The sequence below is a fragment of the Plodia interpunctella genome, chromosome 23 (genome assembly GCF_027563975.2).
Source record: "Plodia interpunctella isolate USDA-ARS_2022_Savannah chromosome 23, ilPloInte3.2, whole genome shotgun sequence".
Classification (NCBI taxonomy): Eukaryota; Metazoa; Arthropoda; class Insecta; order Lepidoptera; family Pyralidae; genus Plodia; species Plodia interpunctella.
This window is the reverse complement of record NC_071316.1, coordinates 6,119,533-6,145,547: the sequence shown is the minus strand read 5'-3', so window position 1 is coordinate 6,145,547 and position 26,015 is coordinate 6,119,533. Positions and strand designations below refer to the sequence as shown.

Sequence of the window (26,015 nt, the reverse complement as noted above, 5' to 3'; positions counted from 1 at the left end):
TTTCCACGTGCTCTCTTCATATTAAATTCTCTTTTGTGCATTTTTAATAACGTAAATTATTTCCTTACATTTTTTCCAAAATCATCTGTCATGCTGTTATTATTTCAGCTAAAATAACAATGCGCCGGCGCCGACAGCATCCTTGACTATGGAAAACCTGATGAAAAACGACAAAAAGTAAGGCCGGTGAGACCTCATTTTGCTCAATTATTGTAAAAAGCGATGTTCTTGCTCCATTTGCAGTTTATTGTCTAAATATGACGCTGAAATTTTGTTTCCGCGTGGTGCTACGATTACAAAAAGATCATAGATTTTAACGATTATTCATTTTGTACTACGTTCAGACAAATAAACATTTCTGTTTCATATAATTTATTAATTTACCTATATTGATATATCCGTTCCTGGATGTTCCATCAGGTCAAGCTTATCACAATAATCTAAACTAAACACGTGCACAAAATTTCAACTCAATTATGGTTGAAGACATTTGCTTCAAAATTGAGTTGACATTGACATTGCAATTTAAATAGAAGCTTGTAAAAAAAAACTACAACTAACAAATTCGTACAACTATTTCATTCTCGTGTTGACTTTGGCATTACATACATAATAGAGTTTTTGTACGGCGCATGGTGTAACACAGTAAATGAAATGAAAATACTATCAATGGTAAATGTGCCAATGAAATTAGTCGGTCAACATTCGCTGGTGTTGTTATAGAAAATATATTTGCTTGAAAGAAAAACAAATGTACGTGGTAGTTATGAAATGGGGCACTATTGCGTGACTGGCGAGGCACTGGTCTTCACAAATGTTACATACCAGAATGGAAAGTCGCCGAAGGGTTTTATACCAGCTCCACACTATCGCCGAACTTAGACACATGCATCGCGTAATTTGTATGGTAGTTTTTATTTACCGTAATGAAAAACCAGCAATGTATACCGAATCCGCCAAAGTTTGGCAAACTGTTCGACGACATTGTGGAGCCGGCATTAGAGAGTCATCGGCGAATCATTGTTTAGCATATATATTTTGCTAGAAACGTAAAATTTTAATATAATTAACATAATGTTGATATAAAAATGAAATTAGATCGCACAGTGGTTCAGCGACGGAGCAAATAACGAATATTATCTCCCGTTTTATTTTTTCTTCAGAGATCACCCGACAGAAAATGAACCCGCTATTTAGGCTAAACCAATGAGTTTTGGGTCCTTCCGTCTACACACAAGTGTAAGAAACGCATGGATTTTACTTCGTACGGAGTAGGTACCTAATAATAGCATGAATAAACGTAAACGTAATACTATATCCGTACAAATTATAAGAGGAGCTTGTCATTAATTGTATTTATTCAAAATTTATTTGCAAAGATACGGATGCGGTACAAAGCGGACTTAACATATCTCTTAATTATCTACCCATTAACATTGAATCCGGGAAAAAATTAAAGATAAATTCATCTTTAATGTACCTAAAGCATATCAACCTAAAGTAAACTTTACATATTCTGCCATGTCGATGTGTACATATAGATGTGATTGAATTTGATTATTATTACATTGAACATCAAATTCATACAATAATTAATTTCAAATTCGCCTCTGTTACCGCTACACTGCACGACGCTGCATGCAGGATTGTACATGCGGTCGACGGTACAAGATATTATTCAGGTGAATTATCTTACGGCCGAATATATGCATCAATTAATGTAAAACATGTGAGTATTTAAAATTTAATTTATTCGTCTCATTAAAAAACAATTAACAGTTTAGCCGCGTACATTATAAATGCATATAATATATCATATTCAAAGCCACAATAATTTATTTAATAACCAGAAACAACACTACAAAAAAGGACTTTTCGTATGTTTTGTTTTATTATTTTGGATTCAAGTTCGGCTTCATTTATTTTTATGGGTTCATAACATGTTTCCATAACATGTTCTCTTTGACCCCCACCTTGTTTTCATGAATCCCTGTCACTGGTTTTTCCATCCATGCACTTAGGTGATGCATCTAGACCTGCGGGACCATATCCTTAGCCTCTCTGGCTTTCCCTCTCATCTCAGCATCTTCCTGGTGTCTTCACAACCGGAGTCACGTCCTACATTTTTTTTTTCGAAATTTCGTAGTCTTCAACCTTAGATTGGCATCGTTCGCTACCCTGTACCTAAAGAATAATATATAAAATATTCAGTAAATCAAAATCTAATCTTTTTTTCAGAAATACAATGTTTACAAGCACATTTTCAAATTTCAAATTATATAGGCTTCACTCTCTTGGTAATTTCGAGATAAAATGTAGCCTATGTTATAAATTTAAAAACGTACACATCCGTGTGTCAGTAGGATATCGTGAGACTCCCTCACATAATTTGTCTAGAGCATATGCATTTAAATCAGTCACTAATAAGTCTTAACTGTCAAGTGAACTGTTAAGATGCTAATTAAGAACTTGTTTCAAGAGTAATCCTTAGTTATTTGCACAGGCTTAAAAATTTATCTATACTATTATTATAAAGAGGTAAGCGTTTGTGAGTTTGTATGTTGGAGGCTAATCTCCGAAACTATTGAACCGATTTCAAAAAGTTTTTCACCGTTGGAAAGGTACATTATCCAAGATTGCTATAGGCTATATTGTACATATCAAAATTCCCACGGGAGTGAAGCCCCTGGCAACATATAGTAATACATATAATAAGTCTGAAGACAAAGTCCCACTGCTGGGCAAAGATTTCACCCAACTCCTTCCTACGCACTTTATAACGTCAATTTTAAATGACATAGATAATAAAAAATACTGAATAATTGAAAGAAAACTCATGGACATTTACATAAGAAGTTAAAAAAGTTTTAGATGTGAATGGAACTCGAAAATTTATTCCAGATTTCTAATGGAAGTGATGGGTTCATATATCGAGTCCTTAAGTATAAATTTGATATAAGGAAGTACAAAAGTTATTGGGACTTTCGAATAGCGTTTAATGAAATCATGTGAACTTAATTCATCAAGAATCAAGCGTGTATGAATCGTGAATTATTCTTTGTTAATGTTTTTTTTTTTTAATATGGAAAAGCGTATTACACAGATGCACAATATGATTTTGACTAAATATATCTTTTTCGTAAGTCCAAAATGTGTAGGTACGCCACAAGGCACCTATTTAGGTCCATCGAGTTTTATATAATTTTGGATCTTTGATACCTATGTTTATCTTAGGTTTCAAATGTTGAGGCGAAGAATATATTAATGTGATAGCAAAATCGTAATAACAAGCTCGTTTCGTAACCGTTTGACAGTTGGATCAAGGTCGTCGAAAGTCATCGGGCGTTTGTGAACACCCAGCCTGAGTCGCTCAGTAAGGCAATGTGTACATTGAGACCTAACTACACTCAAGTACAGTCAACATCACAAACTGCCAAAATATTATCTGTTATTATGCAAATATTAACTAACTTATCGGGAAGTTGAATTCGATTTGGTTAATCATAGATATAGATCTATAAGAAAGAGAGATCTATAAGAAAATGAATCAATATGATTGATTTATTTATTTTCATTATGAAATACTAGCGGCCCGTCCCGGCTTCGCTCGGGTTCAATTTTACACCTAAACCTTCCTCGGGAATCAAACTAACCGTTGCTGAAACCCGGAAGAAAATATTAGAAAGTTAGGATAACCATATTTCAATGGGGTTTCAAAAGTACTTTAAAAATACTTTATATTTGACAGTCATGATAAACCGAATAAAATGATTTATTCAGACATTAGACCTTCATACTGTTTCACGTCATATTCTAAATTAAATATTTACCAAAGCTACAAACTACTAGCATTTCTGAGTTGTTGATAATAATAACATTAATGTGGCCACATCCTAACAAGGCTTGGTGTCTCACACCAGTCATGGGCGACTAGACAGCTTTCGACAATAACGGCGCTCACTAATCTGCAAACGTATGTTTTATAGTAACAACATAACAGACATGTGAACGTCATGGTACACTAGCTTTTGGCCGCGGCTTTGCTCGCGTAAATTAACTACGGAAACTGTCATTTTTCCGGGATGAAAATGGCCATTTCCATACTTCAAACTACAGATTTACAAAATTTCGAGAAAATAGGTTGAGTGGATAAAGCGTGAAGAAGTAACAAACACATTCACGTTCGCATTTATAATATTATAGTTAGGATTAGTATAGAGAAACAGAGTCTCGTGTTGATATAAATTTGAAAAACTGATTTTTTTCGAACTTTGGCCACTGGCCACTGTACACGCGTCATTATAAGCGTTATGACACCTAATTTAGTAGGTATAAAATTAATTTAAGCGGTTGAATATTTGCAATGCCAGTCGCATATAGTTGAGATGAATAGTTCACATTCTTTTTCCTTGCTGGGGATAATCGCAACGTGTTACATAATGAAGGAAATATTAATCATGCGGTTGAGGTATTCTAGTATGTCTCTAAGAATAATATGCATCATAAATATACACATCTAGGCACATACACAGCCAAACATCGTAGGTTACATTTACACAGACAGACTAAAACATATCACTAAGTATTAGGGCAGTTTCGTGAGAACTTATAACTTTATTCCAGGTTTATATTCTACATGTTTACTAAATTTGACGGTCTAATAGATTTTTTATCCATAAATCCTTCGTGTAATTCAAATAGCTTTTTTAAGTTTGAGTATTTCTTAAATTAAAATGTCATCATCACTACGATAATAAGACATGATGTCAATCGGAGTTACATTTGGAGTCGGGCAAAACAAAAAGAAAATTGGTTTATATAATTTTGACAACAGATTATGGCCAAGAAACACAACGTCTTACTATTCATAAATTTCAATACGTATAATTAATTAGAACTATTATTCATGATAGCTATATGAATATCCCATTCCTGGGCTGAATAAATAATAAGTAAATAAATATATTAGGACAAATCACATAGATTGAGCTAGCCCCAAAGTAAGTTCGAGACTTGTGTTATGGGATACAATTCAACGATACTATAATATACAAAATGATATACCAAATTTTAGTCCAATGCGAAGAGTTTTGCATTTTTTAATAGATCGAAAACGTAGGAAATTCTTAATGATACTGTTCAAACTGACAGGCGTGTGTTGGGTATGGGTGGAAACCTGCTCAGAGTGTGTTATTCCACAATAGTGAACTTAACAGTCGACCAATGTGCAGTCTATAAAAATTACAATATTGTTAGATTGCTAGCACACAACCTGGGACCTTCGGATCACAGTTTTTAACCAATGTAGCCACTGTTTCAGTTTTGCTAATAGCGGATACTGTACTGACTTTGTGATACACAAACAGTATCACGTGATACTGTTATCACAAAGTCGCTCTCCACGTCTCTATTTAAGCTTTCTTCTTTTAAACTACAGATTTTAGTGCAATTTTCACTGTTAATTAGCCAATTTAATCTTGAAAGTTTTTAGACCTCGTGCGAAACCTGGGCCCGGGTCGCTAGGCATTTATAAATAGATTGAAATTAGTTGCAATGCTAATGAACGCAGGCTCATTGAACTGCAATATTTGTGACACCTAATCACAAGCAACGGGACAAACTGACAACACTAAATGACATGTTGTTTGTGCTAAAACCTGTCTTTTTAAGTACGATTGCTTATATGTACTACTCGTATATTATGTGACTTCCAAAAATGGCTCCGCTTCTGATTCAACTTTGTTTTTGAATAGTTAAGACTGTCCTTGATTAAAAGACACAGGATATATATTTTATGTAGCTTTAAGGTCCCACTATGGGGCAAAAGCCTCCCCTTTAATCCCTAGGTAATTGTTGCCATTCCTTTTCGAAGATCAACAGTTGTCAGACCATCGCAAATCAATCAGTCAGGATTAAAACTAAAAGTGAGTATTCCCGTACAAATAGTAACCAGGTATTCGTTACCAGTATTTCTAACCAGGGCAGATATGGGTTTACGCCCAATATTTTCCCAGTTAAGTCCCAAAATGTTTCGTGCAATCCCATCTATTAGTCGAGTTTGAGTCTGACTTTTCCCTTGAAAACCATCTATGCTCGCTCTGCCTCATGAGTCTATGTATATTTCTGGGCGAAAGCCTCTAATAACTTCCTCACTTCTTAGGACGAGATGGTTGGATGACATTAAAAAATCGACAAAGAGTGGCAAGAGAACACAAAGGAAAGTACTCATATATACCATTCCAAAAAGTCATGGTAATTTTTTATACAAATAGGAAATACTAGCATTACTGCCTGAAATAACAGAAATAACTAAATCTTCGGTTGTGTTGCCTCGCTTAAATGGAAATGAAGGCTAAGAAGAGGAAAACAAGCGGTGTAGCAAACTCCGCTGAAGGATTTTCTCAAAAGATGTCAAAAATATGTCTCAATTTAGTGGCAAACCATTTAGTCACAAATTTGACTTTTAAAGAAGAATACAATGACGATTACGGAGTGATAAGTCACACAAGGACAACATTCAATTACCCTAATGATAAAAAACATCTACTGTTGTTTTACTGTAAAAACTTCAAACAAATAGTGTTAGACTGTCGGGTCATATTTGAAAAAAATGTGAATACTTTTTATGATACGGCGTGTTTATATCAATCGTGGATCTTCAAAGCAAGTAAGTACAAAACAAATAACAGTTCCTTGTATAAGAATACCGGTTTTATAATACTACACGTACGCTTTTAAAGGTCGTAAAACATATTTGCAATTTGTTAGATGTCACTCTTGATAATTCGTGTCAATACTGAGAAGAACGACCTACCTTTGGACAGAAGCAAAAGTGAAGGAAAAGCATAGATTTCTTTTAATAAAAAAAAAAAGACAACTCTTTCTTTTTTAGATTGTGTCCCACTGCTGGGCAATAACTTAGGCTTTTATAGTATCAGTTTCTATATTTTACTTAATGATGATTTCTAATTTTTTTTTTCAGTCAGTGGCGCTATTACATATATCGTAACCAAAATTACATCATATATTTTATTTTCAATTTTGGGTTACGACTGTATTCAGCAGAGATGTCAATTCAACAAGAGATCTAATCTTTAAGGTTATACGTACCATGAGAATAGTATTATTATTATTATCTTCACTTCATAGTAAAAGAATTGAGCAAGCTGATCAAGTAAAGATTACTTATGTTCTGTCAGGGCGCCGGCGCCGTCGGCATCACTGTTGCAAAGTTCGTTACACCTCTTCTTCAACAGTTTCCCTATAATTATTTGGCAGTGGACATAAAATATAAGTAAGATTCGTGTGACCTATGACGTCAATAAGAGACGTGTTATATTAATGATGTGTTGGGTGAATTTCACGTGCGTTTTGAACTCCGCCACGGGATGTCATTAGTGTTTATTAAGTAGTACCATACACAGTAATCAATTTAATTATCCTATTTTATGAATAAGTAAAATACTGGTACAATGTTAATTTTATAAATGTTTAATTTAAAAAAATATATTATTTATTCAAATAAAAAATATCGGACACAGTAATGAAATGCACGCCGCGTTCACACGCTCGTGAAATTCACCCTGTTACGTATTGATACAGGATTTTTCTAGTTTGAGGGCCGATTTTGTCCTATCCTATGTTAAATATGTTGTTATAATTAAATTTCACACTCAGCTGATCACTCAGCTCAGCTGATGATGACCCCCGAGATTTTAGAAAGACACAAATTACTTCACTAGTGATTGATGACTTAACGTTCCCGCGAACTTAAAGATTTTGATGTAAACGCAAAAAATGTCTGAAAAGTGACTGCATTCACAATTGAACCTCGCAGTCCAAGGGCATGGTTTCATTAGCTTTTTTACAGACAAACAGACTCGCTAACCGAAGTTTTTTTGTCTGTGGATTAGCATGCGACCTTCGTTCGGCGTTGTTCTTATTAAAACAACGGACTTTTGGGCTTTAAGAAAAATGTCTACAGATGACCATGATAATACTGTGTCTGTCTGTGTACCCTAACAGAAGTAATGAGATTTATCCAAACCACCGTCTATCAAAATATCAAGTTACCCTTCACAACGCTAACTACCACGGTTTACGATTATGATGGAATATATGTGCGTAATTTTTTTTTTCCCTCCTCGTTTTCGGCCATGGATAGCTACTATTGCAATTTTACAACGAAGCGCTCATCAGAATACAAATTTAAAAAAAAAGGCATTAAGATGCTATGATAAACGTGATGGTTGGATGAATTTTGTACACATTTTTTTAGTTTTTCATGGGTACCTTAGATTTATTTTACTTCTTACTATTTTTTGTTGAACAGTTTTCAGTATTAGTACATTTTTTGATTCAAAACAATTATTTTTTTATAAACATATGTTCATCTTTCTGAACCTAAGTATGTAAAGTATTATATTATACTAGTTTTTGCCCGCGGCTTCGGCCGCGTGAATTTCATAGTAAAATCTCAGTAATTTTTTTATCGCGTATTTACCGGGATGAAATGTATCTCATTTTCCTACAGGACCCTCCTCTTTTTCCGGGATGAAATGTCTATAAGATGTTAACCCGGGATTCTGAGGCATTTTTGATTCATAATTAGTTTTTCAATTATCCTACGGGAACCTGACCATTTACCGGGATGAAATGTATCTAAGATGAAATCCAGGTATATAAGGTACCTACATAACATAATTTTAAGTAAATCGGTCCAGTAGATTTCGAGTGATGCGCGTTCAGACAGATAGACAGACAGACAGACAGACAAAAATTTCCAAAACTATATTTTCGTCATCTATATCAGTAACTAAGTACATTCCATGAAGAATTAAAAAAAATATATCCAATGAACAAATTTGGCCTTTCTTCAATTTTATTATATGTATTGAGTATTGATTATCAAAATACAATTATATTAAAATGTATCACAGGTTACATAATCGTGACATACAATGTTGCTACTGAAGAAAGACACTAAAAGTACTAAGCGCACAAATCAAATATGGTGTCCTTATAACAGAAACCAGAAATAGAAATACAGCCAAGACCGTGGGAACTAATTTGCAATACCACGAAACCGCATTAAAATTAATATACTCGCTCAGTCACATTAATGCTAACATGTACAACAGTTGGGTCGATTTCTTTACAACTTGTTTTAAAATTAAATTTCAAATTTCGCTTCAATAAAAAAGCAATACTTTTTGGGGCTCAAACATATCATATTGCGGCACCAGTATTTTTTCTCACATTCTCCTAAAGCTTATGAACGATGATTCAGAAAATGAAGTGTTTCTGAATATTATTATATTCTTCTGAAATACAGGACTTCACTTTTATTTCCTTATATGACCTAGGGATATGGAGTTGATACAAGTTGATGCAGCAATGCTTATAGATTGTTGATTTCACTGATTGACTGTTCATGTTGTTCTTGTTGAAATGAACAGTCTATCCATAAGCATATTAATTATTCCATAAGTATAGCATCATATTTATTTTATGAGCTGTAGCACCAATAAAGTTCAGTGTACTCTCATCATCCGAGTATTTAACTTGTCCCCTCTCCCCGACATAACAATAAGAAAAGAAAAGAGCTAAATACTCAAAGTTTAGTAGTAGTATAATAGTAATATAATATAATAATCAAATATTAGTAGTATAATAGTGTAGTGGCCCGGGAGATTCCGTTACAAAGTTCAATGATTATTTGACATATTGAAGTTACCTGTTTCACTTTAAGGCAACGTTAAATAACAGCAAACATTGCAAGCCCTGTCGCAGAAAACGTAGCACTCGGAACAAATTTACCTAATTAGTGGCTGTGACTCAAGTTCAGCCCCGTCACGGTACGCAGGAAAATAGTTTGTTTACTTTAAATTATGCCATTGCTACCTCGCCTTGAGTTGGTGCTATCTTATTTTCCTTTTTAACTTTTATTACTATCATTACAACGAAAACTTTAGCAGCTGAGTTTTAATCTCTTGTTTTACTACTTTGTTAATATTATATTGATAACTCACCCAAACATTTTTTAATATTCATGTAACATTTATTGTTGCTGCCGTGACTTTTTGTAGATTCGATACTAGTTTTCCATGTATCTTAGTTAGCCAGCGTGCAAGTTTCCTCACGATGTTTTCCTTCACCGGCTGCAACTCTCGAATAGAAATACACAAACTGACAATACCGTTCTATATTATACGTATGTTTTACTGTTGTATTAGTAGGTACATCAAACAAATCACTCGTCGTCTAAATAGGAACCCACGTAATGTTTGTTTTGTTAAAGTTTACTACATATTTCGTTTAATATTCTACTCGTATTATGACGCATGATGGTAGTTAATATTATATAATCGGTGCCAAAACATTGAATTATTTCAAGGACTATTACTTTACGTCTTTTGTTATCGAACTCCACATCAATGGATTTTTATTCATAAGGAAAATCTCAAGGATGTATAAATAAAATAACTAAATGGCTTGGACACTCAACTTCATTTTCTGTATTTGGTATTTCCCCGTAGTCAAATGATTGTAGAATAAATGCGAATATGTTTATTTCTTCAGATTTTGACTTTACATTACTTTACCAGATAATAAATCTATATTTTGTTTAGCTAGTTTCGCTCGTTTATTATGTTGTTGGATCTTCAGTATTTATTATCAAATCAAATAATAAATTAACGCCTGTAAATAAATCCAGTACAATACTGGGTGTATTTACTGCTAGTACGCCTATACTTTGGTCTTCTAGTTTTTAAACTTTCTTCTACCTTAATTAATATTGAGTCTTCACTATCCTCCTATCACTATAACGTTAACGTCTCGTAAATACATTCAGTACGGTGTACAGTATATTTGCAGACGTTAAAACTAACAAATCCACATTGAGCCAGCGTGGTGGGTCGTTACTCACCACGCTGGATCATGACCATGACCTACACAACCGATACAGAACGTACATACCCCAACAGTGGGCTAATCCTCTACTTCTTCTTTTCGAGTGTTTGATTGCTAACACTGGTGTCAAATTTTATTTAAGTCGCTTAAATGCATTTGATATGACTTTTATGACTACCTACCGACATCTAGTGGCAAGTTCACTAGTATGAATGAGACCGCACACACACTAGGGAACCTAAACTGTCAACCAATGTGCAGGTTTCATGATCTACTCATGATATGAGAACAATATTAAAAGCAAACATATCTTTAAAAATATCACTCTTTCCTTCGGAAGTTTGAAAAGGTCATGTAGCATTAACGCCTTACCCAAAAGGAAGGTATATTTTAAATTACGAGTGAAATCTGTTAAACTGACCGGATCTATATGTTTGTATGTTTATATTCGCACAGGTCGCCCTTGACTGCGCTTTCGCCGAACCTGCAACAGCATGAGTTGTGACACTTAATAATGCTACCATTCAACCAGTGAATCGAAAGTTACGCAATATTAATATTATTGCAATTATTGTCATATGTACACGTGATAGACACTGCAGGTTTAATGTTGATGATAAAATAGGAAAGCGGACCCTGGGCTCCGACGCTCAACGGCTGAGGAAGTAACCGGGAAAACGCTCAGATGAGACAGAAAGCTGCCGGTTGTTGCGAAGGTATCAAGTAGATGATACAGAATTGTATTGATCCCATTAAATTTGTTCCGAGTACCCTTATGGTCTAGACTATAAGCGCATTGTTGATACTTAGGGCAATCTGCCAACTTTAATACAACATTATAATCTACTTCTGTGAAAAACTCTAAAACAGAACTAATAGCATTATAAACTGTAATTTTAACAGATATTGATTAAGTTTTCACAGAAGATAGTTTTGAATTAAAATATTCTGCGCTAAATCGGTATACCGTTAAACACAAGGTTAAAAAAGTAATTCAATTATTATTTATCTGCAATTTGAATGATAACCCTGGCAATGAAATTATTCTCTGAAATTGCGAAACTTAATTAAGTATAAAAAGCGAAATAAACTAGCGCGCTTACCTAGACGAAGCCATTACTGAGTGCAGTTTAATTCCACATGTGAGTACTAACACAAAAAATAATAGAGAATTTCAAAATAATTTTAACACAGAATAATAAAGATATTTTTATAATATCACAGATTGAAGATTGCTGTAACAAAATAGAGAGTCTGAAACGGTTTTCCACAGACAGTTGCTTCGTCTACGAACATTTCGTCGACAGTATGTTTCGACATAATGATTATGCTCACAATGAATATTTGAAAATTTGTCATAGGTACATAAATGAGAATGAAATTATGAAACGAGGTAGACAACATCGTTATAAATGTATAGCCAAGATAGTTTTTTCCTTAATTGAAACACGACAGAAGCTTAGTAGAACTCGTGCTGGTCAATCTATAAACCCAAAGCCACTGTTTTAAAGCTAATTATTTAATATGATTTGTATTAGTTTATAAGACTCTTTGTAAGTGAATTTATTCTTTATGAGTCAATAAAGATCTTTAAACCTAAAGCCGAAACTACTAAATGGAAAAATAATTCCACTAAAAGTTAATTGAATTTCTTGGTAATTTAATTATCTATAAGAAACGACACTGATTTATATCAACGCATAGCCTAAAACAAATGAACGCGGAAAATTGAAAACCCTCAAGAGATTCTTTACGCTGTATACAGCGTGATTGAGTTTAGAAAGAAATTTTGGAAACACTCATCAGGGAAAAGCTAGAGCAAATCACAAAGATATATACGGATTGAATACAGAGGAAAAATCACTAGGTTATTAGATGTATTTGTAAATATTTTGTACATTTTAGCACCACGACTGCATCAAACAATGTTTATCTTCCACACTCCAATGTTTGCAGTTGGAAACGACCTAGATACTGACAAGTAAATCACAGGTATTAAATACGCGATTGTGTCACTGGGTATCACATTATTTTTGTGTCACATACGCTTCATGGGAAATGATTTCGAATTACGCCCTTTAGATATTTCTTTATTTCGGATAATTTTTGGTACTTTTAGATGCGTTAAACAGACCGTAGCATTGCATGAATGAAATTTGAATTGTAAACCAAATATGGCAAAAGAAAATTATGATGAGAAGTATATATATATATATAAGTTATTATGTTCATCCCGTTAGCTGTACATACCTCTACAACTATTGGAATTAAATCATGCTAAATTACAGGAGTGTTGGAAAATAACTAAATTAGTATCTATAAATAGATTAACAAAAACAAATCTATTACTAATTCGGTGTAACAAAAGTAGTAGTTTTTATGATTGGAATTGTACCAACAAAACCAAATAAATCATTTATTTTCCATTCAAGTGACTCAATTTAGAAGGGCAATAAGCGTCTAGGATCATTCTAGACTAGTTTGCATTTTGCATGTAACACATTTATAGCAAAACGTGATAATAACATAAAAAAAATATATTTCACACAACTATCGTTCTCTATTAGCGTGGTAACGTATGAATTCATAACTATAACACATAATGAAATCAGCAATCAAGTTAGGAGAAACGGTGAAGAACTCAAACACATTCATGAACTTCTTTCCTCATCAACAATCTAGGAAATAGGTTCTTTCGGATGAAGTATTTTCTATTCTCTTCATTCCTCTTCATTCATGTGATTTAAGAAAACATTCTACGTTTGACAGTCCCGCAAATAATTCCATGTTTGCATCTTTGGCCTCAGAAATGACAAATTGAGAATACAATACAGCCAGCAGCTGCACATTTGTCTGATTCATTATTTTATCATTGCGATTGGAATTATTTCTTATTTCATTGTTTGTTTTGTTATAGTATTAACTAGCGACCCGCCTCGGCTTCGCACGGGTGCAATATTATGCATATATAAACCTTCCTTTGGAATCACTCAATCTATTTAAAAAAAAAACCCGCAACAAAGTCCGTTGCGTAGTTTTAAAAATCTAATTATACATAAGGACAGACAGCGGGACTTTGTTTAATACATAGAAGAAATATAATGATTTATACTACATAGTGATGCAATAGGAAGTCGCAAATTCTGAGAAAAAACTAAGCAGGTACCTAAAGAGGTAACTACTTAGTTTTTCTCAGAATTTGTGACTTAGCTATATAGTGATAGTTGTGGTTAGATAGCAGATACGACGCTAACAAAAGAAAAAATGTAAACGTTGATCATAATAAAAAACAGACTAACAAAATTGTACCAAAAATAAGTCTTGCCTTTTTTTTATTAAATTTTACGAGGCTCTATATTAAATCAAAGATAGGGTGTGGCTATAAATAAATTCATCAGAAGATGTGGAGTACCAGTCACATTTACATATCAATACGGACAACTTTGGACGGCCTCGAAATTTTATACCACTTGTTTATTATTGTGCAAATATCATTAGGTATTAATTGCCACATCAATAAGACAAGGTGCGATGGGAATACCAAAAAGAATGATTCATGTCTTCCAAAACACAATATAACGTTTTTCTGCTCGCCTCACGCGAACTTGTGACGTTAATACACAAACGGGTCGTAACAGCTGATTTCTTTTTGCCTAATTCATCTGGTGCTTCGTCATTATATCAAAGGTCTTTGTGTGATCATTTATCTGTTACACGCCAAGGAGATCTTCGTTTCTATATCCTTCCAATCCCTCCTTATTATATCTACAATTAAAGTTATAATATTTCTAGAAATTATTTCCTCCGCGATGGAAAGGCTAAGTCACGCCAAGTCCTTACCAAGCCATGACCATGTTTGGCCTTGGCAACATATGCACCAACTGCAATCGCAATGTGTGGCAGACATGCTCCATTTCATACGCGCAGTACGTTACACTGATCTCACACGTGCCTCGGTTGTAAATAAATACACAATTTTAAAAATTAACGATTGTCAGATTAACAATAAAATGCGTAGTAATTGTTACATAAATACTAATTAATATTAATTTAAACAAAAGATGTTTTGTTCTCTCGTATATGTTTAGAATTTTTGCTAGTCGTAGTTGTAATTGTGTAGAACTAAATCACATTTTAACTCAAAATTTTACATATAGATAAAAATCCAAGTCCCAGGTCATCAAGATATCGAAGAAACTCTCGAAGATCATTTTCCATCTTGACCTGACTGGGCTTCGAACCCGGGACCTCCAGTGTAGCAGTCCAACATGATGACCATTAGGCCATAGAGGTCATCGTTACATGAATAAAACCTCGTAAATGACATAAAACCAAACTGACATATTAAAATACGCCGAGCTTATTGACATAACATATTATTAAAGTTGAGTTTATACATATTGTTAATGCTTCCAATTAACGATATGCATAAATTCAACTTTAACTGTAGCTAAGACACATGTAATGTATGATAAGAATTTGCGATAAAATTATTTTTCAATTTTTACGGGTCCAAGTCCACGACCTTTTGCTTCGTGGGTTAAAATTACAAGTGACCACAAAACCTGTTTATTTTATAACAATCACTTAAACACTGGCACACGTATTGATTTACCGTCCAGCAAAAAAACCAGTTACACCTGATTAACATAGCGTAATGATAAATGACCTTAACTGAAGACTAGCCTTAACCTAAGCAACTGATCTCAATCTCAAAAAAAAAAAAACAGTGCACTCAACTTTGTGATAAGACACTTAAGAATGTTTCTTATGCCGCAGACGATACGGTTGACAATTTAAATAATTACGTTGTTACACTTGCTCCTAATCTTTGGGTATGCAATAATTTTTATGGCGTTCCTCAGGGCACCGATCTTGATCCAGTTTCATTCATTTATTTTGTTATCTCGTAATTGTGATTGTCAATCATTACAAATATTGTACATGTTAAATTTAAGCAAATTAATGACCACTCTGTAAAAATATCGCAATGGTTCACGTATTCGGCCAATAAGTTGAAGTTGTTGATATTGTTTGGATATCTTATCTCCTTATCTGCGGTCTCTCTCCTCATTTTTTAGTTACATTTCGATATGGACTTCTTCACAAAATGTTCAGTATGTTCTGCAATAATCGGCGTAGTAATATTGGGAATGCTGTTGTAAGGTTGGGAGAAACGTCAAGCAAAAAGTCATTATATATTTCCAGACAGTATTGTGCGAGATAAGTGGGAAGGTGACATTGAATTATTAGCAAGTATTACTGCGAATAATAAGCTGGACTGAAAAAAAATACTAACATAGAAGTGCTAAAACTAGTAGCCGAAAATAAATCATTGATCATTGTTAAAAATTTTCGAAACGAGACACGTGGAAAGATCCTTCCACCATCCACCTTGTACGATATGACAATTGAATTAAGAACTCGATTGAAGGGAAAATACAAGCTGGAAGAGGAAGTTGAAATAAAGTTATTAATAAATAAATCTTACAACATCATTATCATATACAACCCGCCTTCGCCCTGTAGGTCTCCTTCCGTCTACACCAACCATCTCTGTCCTGATCCAGTTTAATAATGTCACTCTTAATAATGTCAATTTCTTTTTAATAATGAAACATTGACATCAGTCAAACTGTGCCCGCAGAGCGTTTAGTTTTGCATATTCAATTAAGCTGATTTTAATTATCAATTGCATCATGTCGGGTAATGACCTCACGTATTATTAGAATAGGATGTTTTTCGCTGCTTTTATTTTTGCGGTGGACAAGTTTGATTTGTTGAGTGGAAACTTTATGAGTAATTGGGGTAGTAATTTTGCAATAGCAATAATTTGCATTGACATTTTGGCTTTCAATTGAATTTATATAGATAATTATATTTATACAAACAACATGTAGATGGGAGTCATTCTCTTTTCATTAATTTGAAGAAGAAAAATAAGAATGATCATGTCTTCATAGATATAAGATCACACAGACAAGAGACTGGTAGACTCAAAATAAAGTACTTCTGATATAATTTCCCACGCGCAAAAAAATAATGCCTTTATGCCTAATCGGCCTTAGCTTATCACAACAATGCCATTTTTACAGCGACCTTTTTTCAGGTCAGGCGCAAAAGATTGTAGAATAAATATTGAAAGTGAGGGTATTGAAATCGTTCATATAGAAAAAAATAATAATAGTGTGAAACAAAACTTTTTAGCCAATGGTGAATTTGATTCAATATTTCATTTCCTAATCTGAATTGTTATAAAATAGTCATTAATGTTGAAATATTGCGAACCGAATACAATCTCACCATATTTTAGGCGATGGTAGACATCAAATGCCTTTTAAGATTCCAGATATCTATTTTAGAGCTGAACGAATTGCAATTTGCCATAGTTAGGTATTTTGATAAATGCACAGTGAATATAACCAACATTCGGGTCATTACTTCTTCAGTTTTCGAAATTAACATAACTGGATGGATTGGTTTCACAATGTCCTATTTCAAGTCGCAAAATTGTTTGATCAGCTTTTAAATTAATTTCTCATTCGAATTAGTTTGTAGTGACATGTTTTCATTATAATCATGGACTGTATTATCTAAAATAAGTTCATTTATTTATTTAAATAATCTGAGATTCTCTTATTACATTGCATCTTAACAAATATAATCAAATCAATTCTATTCTCAATAGTTTAAAGAAATCTATTATCGCGAGTATATAATTCTAATATTCAGTTTTCAATGATTTTAATGTCTTTTATGGTTAAAGATCAAATCTTGTAAGCTTCTTAATAAAATTCTATGAACATTATTATGCTTGAGATTTTCACAAACACAACACTAGTAGGTTTTTCACGAGATTTTAGTTTCATTACAAATCAGACAATATCACGTCATTACCACTTAAAATGTAGACATTTGCGATAAAAAATCATTATCATGACCTCCAGAATGACCTTCCAATGGGACCCGAACATAATTGTAACAAAACCTTAGATATAATAAGAATTGAATTAAAAAATTAAGTGATTTCCTACTTCGATTCAGACGTTTGGCGGACAGACATACAGATACACAGACACGTTAAACTTAAAACAACTCTCCTTCCGTCGTCGGGGGTTAAAAATAGTTTGCAAAAGAACCCATTCCCAGAAAATCATGAAATTGACAAGAGCACAATGGCGACATTCTGGATATAATAGTGTCCGCATTTGCTGTATGGCAGCGTTGGCGCTATTAAATAGCTAATTTAGCTTGTTATGTTGGTTAAATGAAGGACATACAGACACACATGTGAAGTTTGTAAACAGTTATACAGACACTTTACAAAAAAGAGGCAAATAAAGTATAATTATGTCATGTTTCATCTGAAATCGTGGTCTTATCAATGTGGAAATATTGGTTGTAGTATTTTTAGCGTATAAAGTACACGTTTTCGTATCGATAGACAAATTCATGATGACAAATATGAAATAAGTGTAATTTTATAAATATTAAGTTATTCAAAAGTCCTTTTATAAAAGATGATTCCTGAATTATTGTCGAGTTTAGAAATAAGTGATGCTAGATGTGATGAAAATTGTGATGATGACAAAATAAAAGGCAAAGAATGTCTTATAGATTCAAATTCTTCATCTTGAAATAAAAAAATGGCAATAAAAACAACATGAAATCAAATTTGAATGATTTAATTACTTCGTAAAGAGCCTTTAATATTAACGATGACCAAAAACTTAATCTAAAATTAAGTAGCTCAGTAAATCACACCAAACAAACTTAAGAATTTTTCAGCTTGACACACAAGGCAACTCAGCATAAAGATTGATGTGACTGATCAATTGGCTATGGAAGATTTACGTCATATTTATTCCATGAATTACTATACAATAGTCTCATGTGAATGTTACATATTCTCCTGGAGGTTTTGCCTTGTTACATCAATAAATATAACTGATTGAATAGCTTTACGCTTTACTATTCGCGCGTACTGTTATCAACAACTTCTGTCTCTTTGTAACAGAGGCTACTACTAATGCTAATAAGTGTACGTAATAGTTTGATGAGGCACTCATTGATATCAGAGCTCTAAAATGCGACGATCAAAATAAACAAAATCGACTCGGCATACCACAGGTTTCAAAATCCGATAATCCAACGCACATCACAATAAAAGTCGATACACAAATAAAATCACTGGTTTATTTACTCACAAAAACACGTGGCCTGTAATTGGCTAGCGCGTGGCACGTCCGTGCTTGACGGCGTTTGGAATGACACTGAAACGGCAATCGACAGCCTCTGACGGCCGGCCCATGATGCAGGTGATGGAAATGCAGCGGCGCATCCTTGCAGGATAGTTGAGATAAGGAAAAGTGGGTCGGAAAGTCGAAGACACAGCAACGGTTGTAGCGTTTTGTTAAGTTTATATATACATATATAAATACTTTAGCTGATTTTTCAAGGTTAATGGAAGGTATTTGTTTGTTTTCTGTTCATAAGCCATGGTCTAATTCATTATGCTCGCTTCTTCTAAATTCTATTGCCAAAGATATAAAATCTATTAAATAAATCACAGTGTAAAAAAAGAATGTTCCTATGGAGAAATCTTATATTGTATATATATTTGAATTGAATCGTCCGATCATTCTTTAAGGATGCTTCCTGTGCTTCGGATATATTATACTGTTAGCCTCTGTCGCTAGTACTCTTCATAATACTGTGCTTCTGACGTAATTTAGCGGTCTTCAGATAAACCACATCGGGGCAACCACAGGGGCAGCGGGGAATGCGGGCCAGTTTGTGTTATCTTTTTATATAGATGCTATGAAACATGGAGAATGGTTCCTGCCATGTTGTTCCTGTTTCCTAGAATAGGGCCACTCCATATCCTCCCGTCTTCTGAGGCAACTAATGTATATAAAGGCTCGACAGCTGAAAGACAAGGACAGCATTCTTAAATAGAGGTGACGCGAACTTCGCGTCTCCATTATTTGATAATGCTAGCCTTCGCGTCGCGAATGTATGCTGTGAATAGGTGTTTTATGATTCTGGTTGACATGCTTGAGACGTCCTCCCTCCTCCTCCTCAGAGCAATTTCAAGTTTGAATTTGAACCCCATTTCGTGATTGTCTCAATTGGTGTAACTAGATGCGCGTGCGCGCCATTGATCAGTGTCGGCGACCCTCCATCTGGACCAGTCACACGATTCGGCATTGGAGCAGTAACAGTAGTGTTATATTAGGTTTAATAGCCATTTGATATTATATCAATATGTTCATGAATCGGTTGTAAAAAATCAGTATTGTACCGTATATGATGAAGACCATACTGGTCTTATCCGGTGTTCACTAGTTTCATCCGGACACAGAATAAATATAATATTTATTTATTGAATAATAAATAAGACAGCTAAAATGTCTATATCAGGCAACGTTGAACATTCTATGGTAAATTCACTTCATAAAGTCACATGATGATAAGATTGATGGTGTAGAAACTATATTAGGTACGACAATTTACTTCAAAGTCTTTCTCTTCCTTTTTCCTATTGATAGTGCAGCATTTAAGAACAAATTTAATACAGAAATAAAAAGCTACATTGTACACGTAAACGAATAACTGTGATCTATCAATAATACTATTTATTATACTACGATGATAAACTCACGTTAAACACTTTGTTAACGGTGTTTATAATACACGCATTAGATAAACAATCATAATCACATGTATTTCCTAACAGTTGAATCCCTCCCATATAAAAATATTTCAAATATATTTGAGTTAAGATAACGTATCTTCAGACAAAAATTCAAGGAAAGTTCCATATATAAGCATGGGTATGTCTCATGATTGCGGCTGTACTCTGTGAAGAGCACAGAAATTGTGGTACCCTAGATGGTTTATTATAAATTTTGATAAGGGTATTAACCGTGTGAAGAGTTTGGTGCCTCGGTTTGAGGTAATGATGGCAACTTTAGCATTAGTCTTTGATGATGTGACTAGATATGTGGTCCTCCGTACTTCATCTTGGATAAAAGTGTTTAAAAAACCTTTGATATCGATATTTATTTACTTAGGTACGATAATTAATTGTCTTAAAGTTGTTATTATGACATGATTTGATAATTGAAAACGTGGCAAACTACATCTTTGTCTCTTCAAGTTAATCCCACTAAATATTATAAAGGCGTATGTTATTGAATATTTCTTACTTCTTCACAAACAAAACAGCTGGGCCAATTTTTATGAAATTAGGTATAGAGGTAGCCGATAATTTAGATTAACACATAGGGTGCTTTTTATCCCGAAAATACGCAACTCCCGTAAGTATGCATCGGATTTAGTCAAAAGTCTGATAGTCAATGGCGCTTTATAAGGACACAACTGTGCATGTGTGCATAGAAAACGTAAGTATTTTTTTTAAACAAATACGCGGATAACATCGCGGCTTGCAGCTAGTAGTTTGTATAATTGTAAGTATATAGAGAACGAAGATTTGGCAATACGTGGAGATTATTGATATTAACATCTGAGTGAGTCTGGTTTTGATGGAATATTCCTATTTCTTGAACTAAAGCTCATTTAAAAACGATATGAATCTGGGATGCTCTGAAACAACACATGTCAATACATGCTACTTGTTAAAAATAGTAGTTAAATTAGTATACTATTGTACCTCCTCATGACGTCTTCGGCAAGAAAATCGACTTTCCCATAAAGTTTGGTCGCTAATAAATAGGTATAAGCTCAAACCGAAAAGTACCAAATTGTGTTTAATTACACATTTGCACATATTATTGTAATACATATTATTGCATATTTTTGACTATTATCTTGTACGGTCTCATATTAGCAAGTGATACAAAAACCTCATACAATAAAAAGAGCGCGGGATAAGGTCGAAAAGAAGGCGACTTTTTGGCTACACTATGAAGAGTACAAAATGTTTATAACAACATCGATGAAAAAGAAAATTATTTGTATTTGATATTCAATTTGAAGACCGCAAATCGAAGTCACGTGTGGACCGGAACGTTATATTTCCATGGCCTTGTGAATAATATATATCACAACACCTTAATCTCAGAATCTTTGCTAAAGCAATTTACACATACAACTGAATCGTAAGAACTACAAGGTTTCAGTAAATAACAGATAGGTGATGTGAAGTTTTTCCGGTTTTAATCCCAGGTGCATAGCGTTGTAGTCCATGGTCCGATTTCCTATTTTTTCTTTTCTCCTTCCTAGAAGAATATATAAATTAATATTAAATTAACTTTACTCTTTACACGTACTAATAAATACGATTCGGTTTGGCCTCTTCGACTAAATTGTTCGGATGGCCAGTACATTATAGTATTTTTTTTAAATTGAGATTTTAACAGATAAATAAAATAAAATTGAAGAGTTTAGTGTTTTAACAATTAGAAAGTTTTGGAATTATATCGTATTATATTTGTTGCATCATCGATGATCATCATATTTGGCGAGTGTAGTTTTACAAATGACCTGTTGACTCACAGTAGTATCAGAATTACCAATAATACCAACATAATACTCATCGCATGTTTTCCTGGCGTTATGCATGACATGAAAGACCTTGGATCTTCATCATTAGTATAATTTTTATTAGTAAATGATCATGATGAGACGATTACCGGCTATTCTAACTAATCTCTTCTTGTTTTCGTCTTATGTATTTATCCATACGACTAGAAATGAAGTCAAAGTATTTCACAATAACATTAAACAAATTCGTGCTGTTAAATCCCTCACAGATAAGAAGATAAGTTATAGAGCTGGAGGCGGTGTTATTAGTACAGAAAATATCTTGGGAATTGATAACTCTGATACAAATAAATACAATAGCATCTATTATAAAACGGTGGGTGATTAGGTCATCAATACCTTAAACTGTAACGTTATGATGCGTGATAAATTATGCCTATTTTATGTTGGCTAATGAAGCATAATTGAATTATATTTTAACTGTATTATTAAGAGGTAATCAACTAAAGAAAGACATAGTAGAAGACAAAAGAACAGATCGGTCAAGAACATAATATTAGAGAAATAGCATTATTAAAAAGGGAGTTCCGAAAAAATTCGCAAACCATTGGAAAATGGTAAAGAACAATGAGATGATATGTGAAGATGGAATCGATGATTTGTAACTATTTAAATCAATATGAAAAGATAACAGAAAACCTACATTTAATGATGTAAATGGTAAAAGCAATTGTTGGGGTTCGAAATTGGCCTGAATGCTTCGAGAAAAGGATGGTACGGCCGTGTCTTTTTTTTTTACTTGTGGAGTATACAAATATGTTTTGATATTTCATTTTGTAGCAGTCCTACATGTCTACAGTATTCTAGTAGAGAGCGAAAACCTTTGCATTGTGCAGAGAAGAATAAACTCGGGAAAAGATTAGACAAATAGAAAATGGAGAAAAACAAATTTGACGATCTCAAATAAATTTTATTGTAGAACTCGTAAATTTATAACCTAATTGAAAATTTACATAATGTAAATCCATTACAAACAAAAGCCAAATTTTCACGGTGATTCATTTGAATTTACATGCTGATGTAAATTAAAATGTTCTGCAAGATTTACGTCGAGACCAGACGTCTGGGTAATATCAGGTGGATGTTTTTATGCACCCAAGGACGCCCTCGACACCACTATTTATGGGTCCGATTATGACGTGAAAATAACAAAATGGAAGGAGTTTAGATACTGTGCTGACCCCACAGGTCGGGAAACGATCAAGAAATGAGTATCTACAAAAAATATTACTATCTCGAAATTCCCTGTGATTAGAAAGACGCGTTGCGCTTCTATTTTTATTCTCATTTCTTATTCTTTTTTATGTCACGGAGAATCGGGGGTACTATTCAACGTGATTATTGACAATTAGACTATTAATTATTAGTTGTAAAATACAATATAATAATATAGGCTACAGTCAATGCATCATAGTCAAGTATCTCTAAGATATCTATTATTAACTACTTCAACCTATGCCTGTTCAAGAGGTTACGTGGTTTGATAAAAGTTCCATTTAATTGCGTAAAATCGATTAAAAATAGAACAAAATAAGGTGCAGGGATGCAATAACAAAATAATCCTAAAACCAATGAACTTTATATTCAAATTCAAGTTGTTCATACCCACATATCATTCAAATCCTCTAATAGCTTCCAAATAATTCCGTCACTTACTTACAAATAGATTTCGATTTCTAAATTCGAATCGGCAGATCCAAATCGAATCGGGTTTACTCGACCTCATCGGCCATCCAAACAAACAATGATGTTGACGCACCAAACAACAATACACAACTGCGTAATGCTTCACAACTCACTAAAATTATACAATATTACGACTCTTTCTCCGCGGAACCTTTTAAAAACAAAACACAATCAAAATCGAATAGAACACCTTTGCCGCGGCACTGTTTAAAAACAAAAAACTCGGAAGAAGACCGAACGCGGAAAATTCGAATTCCGAACGCCGCCATATTAGTTCCGATTTATTGTTTATGGTTTATTTTATTCAAATTTAACTATTATTGATGATTGTGAGGACGCGCAGGGCACACGCGCGACTACGATCTCACTGCGTGCATTCTAAAATAGAAAACCTAATTGGAAGAGTCTCGCCAGACGGCCAGACGGTTAGGGTAGCTAAAATTACGGCTTGAATCCATGAATATTTATCTCTACGATCAGCCCCAAGGTTCCATCGCGTAAGCCCTAAAAATACAGCTTTTACGTGAAACACTACTTATGCATTGAGATCTGGCGCCTGTTTCAGTCATATCTCTATTTTGGTTCATTAGTTGTTGCGGTGACGAGTGAAGCGCCAGATTTTCGAGGTAATTAATTTGCAAACAAATAAACTGCAATAAAAGCACATAATTTACAATACAACACTACCTTGGTATTTTTTCTTTGATACACATTGAATACAGAAAGAAATTGTGAGCATTATATTTTGCAACCAGACTTTGAGACTGATCAATCCCACGGGATTGTTATGAGATTAAAATATAAAGATATTTTATGACATTAAAATTTAGAGGAATCTAAACGAGATCTTGCTTTAGCAACTAAATCTGGGTTCCTCAAAATTCAGAACTGATGTCAAGGCAAAGGTTTAATGACAAAAATACACGACAGATTAAAGACCAAGATAATAAAGTCAATTTGGCCGGTCTCCCAATTATTTCTGGTATCGTCAGTGACGAAATTATCATTCGACAGTGAAATGGTAGATCAGTGGCAATGTCACCACCAGTTTGATGTTTCAAACTGATGTTTTAATTTGTTTGAATCGAAATGTATAGGGTCTTACAATGTATAAAGAGATAGTGGTAGAGAAAGCTAAGAAGAAGCTTACATTTTCCGTTAAATTACTTCAACTTCATTTCAAATAATCCGTTGACTGTACAAAATCTCTTTCTGTATAAGTCCGCCCTTGCGAGCTCTTTTTGCTGCTTTCTTTGTATGTAAACACATAAATAAATAAATATATTAGGACAAATCACACAGATTGAGCTAGCCCCAAAGTAAATTCGAGACTTGTGTTATGGGATACTAACTCAACGATACTATATTTTATAACAAATACATATATAGATAAACATCCAAGACCCGGGTCAATCTGAAAAAGATCATTTTCCATCATGACCCGACCGGGGATCGAACCCGGGACCTCTCGGTTCAGCGGCAAGAACTTTACCACTGCGCCACCGAGGTCGTCAAAGAAAAAAACCGAAATTGATTGATTGAAGATCTTTGTGGATTAAGAGTTTAGGAATACATAAACAAGAAGCCCTTCGTATAGATATTTCATCTATATAAAGACAAGGCAGAGGTATCTCTTGGAGGCAGAAAAACTGAAATGGAAAATTCCACCGACGAGAACAAATCAATGAACAATTATCGACCAAGTTAAACAGATAGGAGAATCAACTGAACAAGCAACCAATTCAAACGACGCCAATCCTCTTCGGCAAAGCTGTTACCTATCAGCGGTCAAGACTGTTGCCTTAGGCACATTGTACGGGAAGGTATGGAGCGGTCCTATTCTAAGG

General features: G+C 33.9%; 1 protein-coding gene and 1 long non-coding RNA gene across 3 annotated transcripts in view; both read right to left on the bottom strand.

Moving 5' to 3' along the window:
• Mitf (mitf) overlaps nt 1-26,015 on the bottom strand; it is a 92,520-nt gene that overhangs the window by 45,316 nt on the left and 21,189 nt on the right. The window contains exon 1 of one of the 2 annotated variants that reach the window (XM_053762729.2): nt 19,040-19,188. The exons of the other annotated variant lie outside the window; for it this stretch is intronic. The gene's annotated coding sequence lies outside the window, so the exon portion shown is untranslated. Of the gene's footprint in view, nt 1-19,039; nt 19,189-26,015 lie in introns of those variants that run through there. 2 annotated transcript variants of the gene reach the window in all.
• Nucleotides 1,941-24,705, bottom strand: LOC128680057 (uncharacterized). The gene is made up of 2 exons (XR_008405809.1): nt 24,143-24,705; nt 1,941-2,184 (listed from the first exon to the last, which is right to left on the bottom strand). It is a non-coding gene; the product is annotated as an uncharacterized LOC128680057 (long non-coding RNA).